This window comes from Lygodium microphyllum, chromosome 19 (genome assembly GCF_053477565.2).
Source record: "Lygodium microphyllum isolate KBCC chromosome 19, Lygodium_microphyllum_v1.1.10, whole genome shotgun sequence".
Classification (NCBI taxonomy): domain Eukaryota; kingdom Viridiplantae; phylum Streptophyta; class Polypodiopsida; order Schizaeales; family Lygodiaceae; genus Lygodium; species Lygodium microphyllum.
Genome location: NC_141153.1, coordinates 38,694,618 through 38,705,916, shown reverse-complemented (window position 1 = coordinate 38,705,916; position 11,299 = coordinate 38,694,618).

Sequence of the window (11,299 nt, the reverse complement as noted above, 5' to 3'; positions counted from 1 at the left end):
CTTAAAGCAACTGGCCCTCTTGGCCTAAAATGGATAGTTCATTCTAATCCATGCAATATATGATCTCCTTAGCATATACATCACATCCGATCAAACTAATCAGGATACTAAGGATAGCATAAAATAGGAGGACAAGCCTCATGCGAGTCAGCTAAAAGCTTGATCTACGCTCTCTGTAGATTCACTAGCCCAAGCCTTTCTACTGATATCTCAGTAATAATGGCCATCTCTACTTGGGTACTATGAGTTGAATGAACTACATCATTAGGTTGATATATCTCATCCCCATGATCGTCATTCAAACGGATCGCTTATCCCAACTTTCCAATAACTCCTCCTACAAGGAGAATCATGGATTTATGATCATTCAACTCTTCTCTAATTGGACCATTCCATATGTCAATGATACAACCCAAACTAGACAGAGCTTCAAGCCTAGACCCATCACATAGAAGCATCTCAGGATGGCGGTCCCTATTGTCAGATGTTGCATTATGGCCTTTAGTCGCATCCTCTTGGAAATCCATCAAAGCACGTCCACATGTGATTCATGGATTTTCATCTGACACACCAAAAGTATTTTTAGGGGTCTTGGGCCTCCAAACCCATATCATATTCCTTTTCATATTCTTAGACTGCCTCATCTGCCCACGTTGGTCCAATGGACTCATTGTGGATTTATCACCATTACCAGATGCCCTCACAGCCTTATGGCTTCTATTTAGTACACGTGGACCTTTGGCATGCTGCATCTTCGTCATATGAGATGTCTATATTTGCCTTTGTCCACTCTGCAACAACTGCTTAGCCATAGGAACCATGCTTTTACTAAAAGGAATAGCATCTACTCAAAAGCATGATTCATCTATAAATTGGAAAAGTCTCTCAAGAGCCTTACTAGAAGCACCACTAGAACCACTCATAGAATGCTCACCCAAGCTTGTAGACCTAATGGTTCTATCAATTCCACCGTCACAACTACCTCTCATGGAAGTGTTGCAAGCCTTGATGGGACTTACTAGGCTTGTAATCTTTTTATTCCTAGAGGGTATATTATCCCTACTATTGCCATTTTCTGCTTGGAGTACCAAGGTTCCTCTCATAGGCTGCCTTGGTATCAACAAGTGAGTTGTCTCCTTGTAGAAATGGTTGGAAGCTAGGATGCACTTGTACTGAGTGGGGAAAACTCCAAAATTTTTCCCAACATCTCTAAATATGTCCCTCATAATCAATGGCATACATCTTTGCTTCCCTTAACGACTTAGGATTCCGCAGTCCCACTTGGATATGCATGTTAATCTCTAAGCCACTCAAAAAGAGCTCACATAACACATCACCTGGCAATGCAGTACCTCTTCTTGGCCAAAGCCTCAGAATATCATCAAAGGCTCTAACGTATTCTTTAACAAAAGGATAGGACTCTTGCCTAATCTACATCAGTTGCCCTAAAACTTGGGTCATAGGCACCTTCTTCTCATATTCATCTAAAAATCAATCACTCAAGTCCTCAAAGAATTTAATAGATCCCCTTGGGAGGCTCCAGTACCATTTTATAGCCTCTCCCTTTAGGGTACTTGAGAATACAAGCATCCGATGAATATCATTAAACCCACTTGCAAGGCAAGTTAGGCCATATTCTCATAAATGCACCATCAGATCCTCATTAACCAGCCCATGAAACACTGGGAGATCCTTATAAGGAGGAGGGCATTTAGTTCTTTTCTTCGGGATCAGTACTGGGCCATTTAATCCCTGATACTCATGACCTAACTCTAGTGTCTTCGGGTCTCCAACCTCTTCCATTTCCACCTTTACTGGTGTAGGAAGGTTAATATCATCCTTGCTATCCCTTTCTGCCAACTCACAGAGCGGTCTAGGGAGTCCTATGTGTAACATTCTTTTTTTTAAAAAAAACTTTTTCGCAAATAAGGATAATGAAAAAAAAAAAATATTCCCCTTATCCCCCCATCCGACTAACGAGCTGGAGGGGGAGGGGAATAGAAGGAGTAATTAAGCTCCTTGGTGGAGCCTGGAGAGAAGGGGAAGGCATGCATGATGCCACGCAGGGGCTCCCCTCCCCTATTTAAGATCCAGGGGGGGCGCAGGCTAAAGTGGGGGGGTGGCCGCCGGAGATCAGGAAGATGACGCTGCCGCCATAAGGAGAGAAGGGAGTATACGAGGAAGGAGCCTGGGGAAGGAGTATGAGGAGGAGCTGGGACGTTGTGAGGAGGGGAGAGGTAGAGACGCTGCTGCCGCAGTGTGAGGGAGAAGAGTTGAGGGAGAGCGCTGCAAATTAACGCCACGAGGGCGTTGCCTCCCATCTACCGTGCCACAACCTCCTGGTCGTCGTAGCCGTGTGTCGGCCTCCAATTTCCCCCCAACGTGGAGATCTTAGTCTCCCCCTCCACGGGTCTTGAGCTTCTGGAAGCTTGGAAGCTTCCAAAGGGGGGGCCTCTTCAACCCCCTTTCCTATACCTTTCACCCCCCCCCCCCCCCCCCCCCCGTGTTTTATTCCCCTAAAGCCCTTTCACCCCCCATGTCAAAAACCCCCTTTTCCATGGGTATTAGAACCCCCCCCCCTGCCCGGTTTTAAAAACCCCTTAAGTCCCCTTTCACCCTCATGCTAAAACCCCTTTCCCCTAGCTTCGAACCCCCCCCTGTGATTTAAACTTTAAGCCCTTTCTTACGGGCTTCAAAAACCCTTTCACCCCCTTCTTGTGCCTTACAAAAACCCTTTTTATTACCGCCCGTGTTTAAAGAATTATATACCCTTTCCCTTCACGTTGGAGTCACCCCTTTCAAGAGCAGGAAAGACTTAAGGGTCTCATTCCATTTTTTTACCCATGTATAATCCCTAAAAGCCCTATCCCTTGGCTTCGGGATCACCCCCCCCCCCCCCCCCCGGTGTTTTATTCCTTGAAACCCCTTTCACCCTGTGTTATAAAACCCTCCAATGGCCCTGCTTGTGCCTACTATTACCCCTCCCTTAGGATTTTAAAGTTCACTTAGGCTCCCTTTCCTTGGGCTCCCCTCCGTGTTTTTATAAACCCCTTAGCCGTTCCTTGCCTTTTCAAAATACCCTTGGTGCTTTGGGTTTTTCCCCTACTCGAAAAAGAGAAGGAGAGTATTGAAGTGCAGGGGAGCGACGGTGGAATTCCGAGAAGGAGTGTAAAGCTTCTTCTACGTCTGAAGGACTACAATTGCGATGCCTCCTAAGAAAGTCCAAGGCGTAGCTGCGTGAGGGTCATCTCCCGGTATCCATGTGGATATCTCACCCCAAAACCAGGTTTTTCTTCTTGGCTTTAATTCGGTTTTAAGTCGATCATGCAAAGAGAAATTGTTAAGGATAGGATATATTTGTTCGAGTTATTTGTAACGAAGGAGTTTAGCTTATGAATGATAATTTATAGAACTTAGTTTCCTTCGAATTGCATCAAGCATGATAAATTACGAGCAAGATTATCCATTTACTATAGTAGTATATTTTAGCTAAATCCTAAAGGTATAGAAATTATATCTTGCACCATTAGTCTTATTCCTTTCGCAACGAATCATTGTAAATGATTAAATTCATGAAAGGTTTCTTTCATTGCTCAAATTACTAGGAAGTTATCATTGCTAATTGCACATCCTAGCAAGGGAAGTATTTGTTATTTGGCATGAGTTCATCTGCAAGGAAAAATGAAGTTTAATTTGAACTGTATTGACTGAAAAGTAAATTGTCACAAGGATAGCAAAACTGTGACAAGACGATTAATATTACCTTCCAAAAAAATATCCAAACTAATCTAAACATAGAAATATTCATACTCTAAGCACTTGACTACTTTCCTTATTGTAGGGTCAATAAATTCGTAAAGATAAAGAACTAGGGCTTGTCCCTAAGGTTCTTTTTATAATAATAAAAAGAAACCCTAGGCCCGACATACGTCAGCTTAAAGGATCTAAAACGGATTATATTCCATCGCAGGAGTTGCGTAGCAAGTACGAAATCATTTAGTCTTGTGATTGATTCACAAGGAGAAAGGGTAAAAACCCTCATCAAGGATGGCAGATCCCCACGCAAGTTATCTTGCAAAAGGACGTATTTTTGGATATCCTTCTAAATAAGGAAAGTTGTAAACCTGAAACTAGCATATCTAAGGAACTTTAGGGTTGACCAAGTTGGGTTAATAAGATACGCCCTACACCGAAATGTAAAGGATCTTGCCAATTTACAAGACACCTTGGGAACGAGTGCTGATACACTCAAAAGGAAAGAACACTTCCTTAGCAGTTCGCTAAACAACTTGGTTGATTAATGGAAATGTCTGTGCTTGCTAGAGATTTTAGGGCTCTGTTTAAATTATGAATTACAAATTAAATAAATACCTATACTTCAGGTTAAAGGCCTGAAGGGAGAGGCAGCTTCAGTTACCCCCGACTGCCTGCCTAACCCTAACCAAGGGGGTTGTTGACCGCGCCGGGAATGTGGACCAAACCCACCGCGAGAGGTCTCTCCGTTGAGTTCTACTTGGAGCAGGAGGACGCTCGGGTGCCAAGGGGGTCTCTGGCCGTAAATCCCTCACCTTCCGGGTCCTGCATAAGAGTCTAACGTGACTCGGGATTGGATCTCAAGGCCCGCATACTAGTTGACGGGCGGAAGCTTGGAATAGTGATCCCTGGAGGTTACTGGTTAGCCTTCGCGCAGATTATGGACAAGCCTACGGGCGGAACTTCTTGTAATTCAAAGATAAAATGATGAGATGTTAAAAGAACTTGCTTGATATTGTTTTTATATGTCACATGATAAGATTACGTGCAGGAACCAGTGCTTAACAAGATTAATTAAAGAAGCTGATTGTTATATGTCAAATTAATGTGTTAGATAATTACATAACTAAAACAAATCGAGGAAAGTGCGGAGGATGGGCCATGGGTCCGTCCTACGATTGGGTGGTCCCAGTTAGCCAGGAACTTTTCTCAAAAATCTCGAAGAACAGTAGAATGATCATCATCATCAAAAAGAATAACGAGAACGATGACCTAGAGTTACGTCTTACCCGATTTACGCTGTTTTAAGGGAACGGAATGGGACTATGCCTTATGGCAGAGAGGTTGAGCTTTGCAACCCTCTCGTTTCCCATTCTCCTTGAACCAAGTGCAGCATGAATCCGCTTCGGACCTGGCGTTTCTGCGTAAAGTAGTTCGCTTGGGTCTGATGCTAGTTGCTATTAGCTAGTGACCCATTAGGAAAACCCTAATTCCGGTCGATCCTAAGTGGGAACGGCCAGGATACTTCTGCTACGTGGCAAACACGGGAAGAACTAGATCGCAAAACCTGTAACATTCCATGGGAGTGCCGGGCGGAGCTTTCTAGACATCCTTTCCGATGGACTGCTAAGATGTGTCCTGGATGATACTATGGGATACGTTATAGTTGGTATCAGAGCCGACCAACAACAGAATTGTTTTTATGAGATCTGAATAAAATGAAATAAAGAAATTGTTGATGTCCAAACATTTTCTCATCTTCAATGCTGTCTTGCAGAACTATGAAGCGTGGAACAAGTTTTTGGTGTTTCGGGTCATGTTTATGACTGCAATGCATTCTCCGCTTTATAGACAAAGAATTGGGATGATGAACATCCTGGAGCAGATTTATAATCCATCACCTTTATACATTGAACGAAGATGGGCGGGGTCTTCAGGAATCTACTACATAGCTACCCACCGATTCGCTTATCTACAGACCAACCTAAAGAGGATCAAGTGGTTGGAAGACTTGAAAGTCGTGAAGCTGTTCATTTTTGTGGAAGCTCACGTAAATTCGACTTTACATATTCAAGGTCGGAGGGTTGAAATGAACTCATATGTATATGAGGAAGTAACTCGTGTAATCCTAGCCGACAGGGTTAAAGTGTTGGGCTACCATGAGAAGTATGGATTCTAACGAAGAGGGTATCCCGAACTTCCAATGAATTATCGATTCCTAAAGATCCATGACCCAAAACCCTACTATTACATAGTCCCTGTAGACAAATGTAATACAACATTGTTCTCCCCAAACTGAATGTAATGATTGGATTATCATCACACGAGACATTGTATAAGGTTACGCCCATGTAAATATAAATAAAGATTTCTTTTATCAATATCTGGCTGTGCATCAGAGTTGTTAAAAAGTTAATTAGCTTCATTATTTACGAGATAGCTGAACTAAAGATAAGCTAATGCCAATTATCATATAATAACGTTAAGAAAACTTTTATCCAGGCACAACCCCAAGTACAGGTTCCAAATTCGCCCCCTACATCAAGTACTGCTGTGACCCAGGAGAAGAAGTTCCTCCTCAAGCAGATAAAGCCACCCGAGTTTGACGGGAGAGGTAGATTCGTCCAGTCTGATGCTGAAATTTGGATTGAATCTATGGAGGATTACTTTGAAGCAGCTGGTACTGCACCTACCAATCAAGCCATGCTCGCCAAGTTAAAACTCACCGGTGAAGCCAGACTTTGGTGGAAACAATGGTGCAGGGATCAAGGGACTTCAGAGGGGTCCATTACCTAGGAGAAGTTAAAGAAAGCCGTGCAGGGGAGATATTTGCCACCTGCATATCATACATAGAAAATGAATGAGTTCTACGAGCTAAAACAGTTAGGACTCACTCTGGACGCATACTACTCTAAATTTGTCTCATTTTTAAAGTATGCGCCACAGATGGACACGACGCAGCAGGTGTCCAAATTTTGCGTGGGCTTAAATCCACCCGTAAATACCCGTCTCGAATCTATGCGTCCATCAGATCTTCAGGATGCACTCATTCGAGCGGCGCCTATAATTCAGGAGGTGCAAGCTAGACCAAGGAGTAACAAAACTTGGTCCTATTGTGACCCGAACAAAGGAGCATTCAGACCTCAAGTGAAGAGAGTTCAAGGTCACAATCAGGGACAAAGAAAGAAAGCAAGGACAAATAACGTCAACAACTTTGTTCCTACTCAAAGTAATGGCTGAAACCTCTAATGTTTCCACTGCAACGAACCCGGTCACTTCAAGAGGCAATGTCCCAAGCTCAGCGGGGGACATCCTCAAACGCCTTTCCAAGGTGCAGGCCGCGGTCAAAGAGCCACCACCCGTGGAAGAGGAAGAACTGCCTGCATTTCCAATAGGCAAAGATGCGAAGAAGAAGAAGAGGAAGATCCGACTATGGAAGCAGAATTCGAAAGAGCGACAGTCCATGCCGCTTTACACAAGAAAGGGCCGAATCGCCAGTTCTCGGTGATTCAAACACCATCGGACTATCAAGGTAAAGGTTTCAAAACCTTGATTTATTGTGGCAGTACACATTCCTTTATCTCACCAACATGTGCAAAAAGATTAGGAATAGCCACAGTAGAAGCACCTACCCTGCTTGTGGAATTGGCAAATGGTCGTGAGGTAACTTGTACTAGGCAAATTGCTAAGGTGGAATTCTTTCTGGGAAGAAAGAAGACTTTAGTCAAATTCAGAGTCATGAATTTAGGTATCCATGAGTGTCTACTCGGGATGGACTGGCTTAAGCCTAACGACGCCCACATTCATTGTGGAAAGGGTCAAGTTTCCTTTCAAAACACTGAAAGGGAATTTGTCGCAACTCAAGGTGAGGCAGGAGTGCCAAGAATCCAATTAGCCAAAGTATCTCAGATCATAAAAGGAGTCAGAAAAGGATTACCCATTTACCTAATCAAACTCAATAAGTTAGATCAAAAGCAAGAGTCTCATGAAGGACCTTCTTGGCTAAAGGAATACGCTGACGTATTCCCTGAGGAATTGATTGAACTTCTGCCTCCAAGAGAAGTAGATCATGAGATTAGGCTAGTGCCTGGAGCCGCACCAATTGCAAAGAGACCTTATAGAATGTCCATACCAGAAGTAATCGAGTTGAAGGAACAGCTCAAGAAACTGTTGGATCAGGGTTACATCCGGCCTAGCAACTCACCGTGGGGAGCTCCAATATTATTCTAGAAAAAGAAAGATGGGACACTTCGACTATGTATTGATTACTGAGGGTTGAATCAATCAACAGTCAAGAACAAGTATCCTATTCCTAGAATTGATGAGATTCTCGATCGTCTTCAAGGTGCAAAGATCTTCTCCAAGATTGATCTCAGGTCAGGTTATTACCAGATAAGGATCAAGGAAGAAGATATTCCAAAGACGGCCTTCAATACAAGATATGGGCACTTTGAGTTCTTGGTTATGTCATTCGGGCTTACAAATGCACCTGCCACCTTCAATAGATTAATGCAGGATATTTTTAGACCATATCTTGATGATTTCGTGCTTGTCTTCTTCGATGACACTTTAGTCTATTCTAAACAGGAAGAAGATCATGAACCTCAACTTCGGATTTTCCTTGAGACAATGAGGTCCCATAAGCTGTATCCAAAAATGAAGAAGTGTGCATTCTTCAAGCGTCAAATTGAATATCTGGGATTCATAGTATCATCAGAAGGAATATCAGTAGACCCAGCCAAAGTCAGAGATGTGCATGAATGGCCAATACCAGTATCCGTCAAAGAAATACGTAGCTTTCTTGGCTTGACAGGATGGTATAGGGTCTTTATCAAAAACTATGCTTTGATTGCAGTACCTCTTACAGACTTACTAAAGAAGCAGACTTCTATTACATGGTCAACTCCCGAACAAAATAGCTTCGACAAATTGAAGCAAAGTTTGGTATCAGCACCTATTCTAAAACTTCCTGACCTCAATAAGGAGTTCGAGGTAGTAAAACTGATGCCAGCATTCTTGCCTTGGGGTGTGTACTTATGCAGGAAGGTCATCCAGTAGCATACTCTTCAAGGAAATTGAAGAGTCATGAAAAGAATTATGCCACGCATGATTTGGAATTATTAGCTGTCATCCATGCTCTAAAGCTTTGGAGACACTACCTGTTGGGTAACAAGTTTACTCTAGTAACCGATCATAAGAGTCTCAAATAGATTTTTACCCAGAACGAGCTCAACATGAGGCAATGTCGGTTGATCGAAGTATTGGAGGAATATGATTTTGAAATCAAGTACCGACCAAGGAAAGAGAATGTAGTTGCCGATGCACTCAGTCACAAGGCATTCCTAAATTCCCTAATCTTGCAGAATCCATCAACGGCTAGATCTCTGGCTACAAAGGTATCTATGCCAAACAACCCTATACTTGAACTAGCTAGAGAGGAATCATACCATGATTTGGCCTACCAAACAATGATAAAGGAAATATCTACCAAGGAGCAGAATCAGAAATTTCAAGCTAAGTATCAGGAATTTTCCATTGATAAAGGACCTGTCTACTACAGAACAAGGCTATGTATTCCAGCAAGCCAGTTACTTAAGCAGAAGTTATTATGGGAAGCTCATGATTCTCCTTTCGCAGGACATCCTGGCTATGCAAAAACTCTTAATGCAATTAGGAAGAGATACCATTGGGAGAGGCTTAAAGGTGACGTTCTCAAGTATGTCATTGAATGTTTGTCTTGCCAACATATCAAGGCCGAACATGTCATGATGCCAGGGAAACTGCAACCGCTTGACATTCCCCAAATGAAATGGGAATTTATCAATATGGATTTTGTTGTAGGCTTACCCCAAGTCCAAGGAGGATACAATTCCATTATGATTGTGGTTGACATGCTTACCAAGGTTGCACACCTGATTCCAGTAAAGACAAACTATAAAGCCTCTGACATTGCAAGATTGTTTATCAAGGAGATATTCAAACTACATGGTTTACCTAAAAGAATCATTAGTGATCGAGATTCTCTCTTCACATCACACTTTTGGAGAGCTATCTTTGAAGCCATTGGGACTCAACTCTGTTTTAGCACCGCCTACCATCCCCAAACAGATGGCCAAACAGAGCGAGTAAATCAAATCATTGAGGATATGCTTAGGGCATACTGCTGTCGAGAGCCGAAGAGGTGGATTCAATACTTGCCATTAGTTGAATTTGCCTACAATGCTTCTTACCCAGCAGAGCATTCAAATGACCCCTTTCCAGGCATTGTATGGTCATGATTGTCGAAGTCCCCTAAACTTTTCTGATCCAACCCTAAGAGTTGAAGCTTCAAGACAAATGTTGGAGGACATGGATGATCAAATAAGGTCAATAAGACAAGACATACAAGCGGCCAAGGATAGACAAAAGGCATACGCAGATTTGAAACGTCAAGATAGAGTCTTCGAAGAAGGAGACATGGTATTCATTCGGGTACGCCCTAAAATGAGTTCTCTATCCCTAGGAGAATGCAAGAAGCTAAGTCCAAGGTATTGTGGGCTGTATAAGATCCTCAAATGCCTAGGACCCAATGCTTATAAATTGCAACTCCCTGAGAACCTAAAGGTTCGCAATGTATTCCATATCAGCCTATTGAAAAAATATGTACCCAATCCTAATCATGTACTTGATGACCAACAAATTGTAATGCCTAGTCAAGGAGTCCTTGAACTAAGGCCGGATAGGATCTTAGATGTGAGGGAGAGACAGTTAAGATCTAGAACCTTAAGAGAATGCCTCGTCCAGTGGAAAGATTATCCTGAAGAGGATGCCACCTGGGTAGATGAAGGCACTCTCATCCATCAATATCCCCAGTTTATCTCGAGATGAGGACATCTCAATTCGTCTAAGGGGGAGAGAATGTAACGTTCTTTTAAAAAAAAATCTTTTTCGCAAATAAGGATAATGAAAAAAAAAATTATTCCCCTTATCCCCCCAACCGACTAACAAGCTGGAGGGGGAGGGGAATAGAAGGAGTAATTAAGCTCCTTGGTGGAGCTTGGAGAGAAGGGGAAGGCATGCGTGATGCCACGCAGGGGCTCCCCTCCCCTATTTAAGATCAAGGGGGCGCAGGCTTAAGTGCATTTCCCATTCTCCTTGAACCAAGTGCAGCGTGAATCCGCTTCGGACCTGGCATTTCTGCGTAAAGTAGTTCGCTCGGGTCTGACGCTAGTTGCTGTTAGCTAGTGACCCATTAGGAAAACCCTAATTCCGGTCGATCCTAAGTGGGAGTGGCCAGGATACTTCCGCTACATGGCAGACGCGGGAAGAACTAGATCGCAAAACCTGTAACATTCCATGGGAGTGCCAGGCGGAGCTTTCTAGACATCCTTTCCGATGGACTGCTAAGACGTGTCCTGGATGATACTATGGGACACGTTACACTATGCTATGCAAGGAGTCTACTCCATCGCTTGATGTTGGTGTTTTAGTAATTCTATCCTCATTTGCTATTGTTTCCCTAGAATCGGAGGTAGGTCATCCTAATAGAACCTTCCTTTCTGATAAG